General features: G+C 31.0%; 1 non-coding gene across 1 annotated transcript; it reads right to left on the bottom strand.

The window, feature by feature from the left end:
* Positions 1-1,099: 1,099 nt before the first annotated feature.
* LOC120242484 lies at positions 1,100-1,207 on the bottom strand. The gene has a single exon (XR_005531091.1). It is a non-coding gene; the product is annotated as a U6 spliceosomal RNA (small nuclear RNA).

Raw genomic sequence — 1,207 nt, 5'->3', positions numbered from 1 at the left:
TATTTTTTATTTTGATCTTTGATTTCTTCATTGAACCATTGTTTGTTTAGAGGTATATTGTTTAGACTTCACACGTTTGTGTTTTTTTCTAGTTTTCATCTTGTAATTGATTTCTAGTTTCATACCATTGTGGCCAAAGAAGATCCTTGATATAATTTCAGTTCCTGTGTGTTTATTGAGACTTGTTCTGTGTTCTAATGTGTGAGCAGTCCTGGAGAATATTTCATGTGCATATGAAAAGAATGTGTGTTCTGCAGTTTTTGGATGAAATGTTCTGTATATATTAAGTTCCTATAGTTTAACACATCATTTAAAGCTAATGTGTCCTTATTAATTTTCCATCTGAATGATCTATCCATTGATGTAAGTGGAGTATTTAAGTTCCCCAATATTTTTGTGTTACAGTCAATTTCTCCCTTTATGTCTGTTAATATCTGCTTTATACATTTCAGTGCTCTTAGTTTGGGAGCATAAATATGTATGAATGTTATATTTCCTAATTTGCATGTATAAATATGTATAAATGTTATATCCTCTTCTTGGACTGACTCCTTTGTCATTATGTAATACCCTTCTTTGTCTTGTTACAGTCTTTTAAAGTCTGATATTATTTGATATGAATATTGTTATTTCAGGTTTCTTTTTGTTTCCATTTGCTAGAATATTCTTTCCTCCCCTTCACTTTCAGTCTAAATGTGTCTCTAGACCTGAAACCAGTCTGTTACAGGCAGCATAGAAATAGGCCTGGGCTTTTTTAATCCATTCAACCATCCTATGCCTTTTGATTGCAGCATTTAGTTCATTTAGCTTTAAAAAAATTATTGATAGATATACATTTATTGCCATTGTGTTCATTATTTTTTGGTTGTTTTTGTAGTTCTTTGTTCCTTCCTTCTTCTTCTCGTTCCTTCTTTTGTGGTTTGATGGTTTCTTTAGTGTTATGTTCAAGTTCCTTTCTCTTTATTTTTGTGTCTTTATTATAGATAATTGGTTTGTGGTTATCACAAGGTTCATATATATTGACCTATATACATATGGCTGTCTATTTTAAGCTAATAGTTATTTTAAGCTGATAGTCATTTAAATTCAAATACATTCAAAAAGTAGGAAGCCCTTCATGAATTTGTATGTGATCCTTGTGCAAGGGTCATGCTAATCTTCTCCGTATCATTCTAATTCCAAAGTAAGAAATTGATCAGTGATTGTC

This window comes from Hyaena hyaena, unplaced genomic scaffold, assembly GCF_003009895.1.
Source record: "Hyaena hyaena isolate Hyena2069 unplaced genomic scaffold, ASM300989v1 scaffold_310, whole genome shotgun sequence".
In the NCBI taxonomy this organism is placed as follows: domain Eukaryota; kingdom Metazoa; phylum Chordata; class Mammalia; order Carnivora; family Hyaenidae; genus Hyaena; species Hyaena hyaena.
The sequence above is the reverse complement of the archived record's forward strand: the minus strand, read 5'-3'. Positions and strand labels throughout refer to the sequence as shown.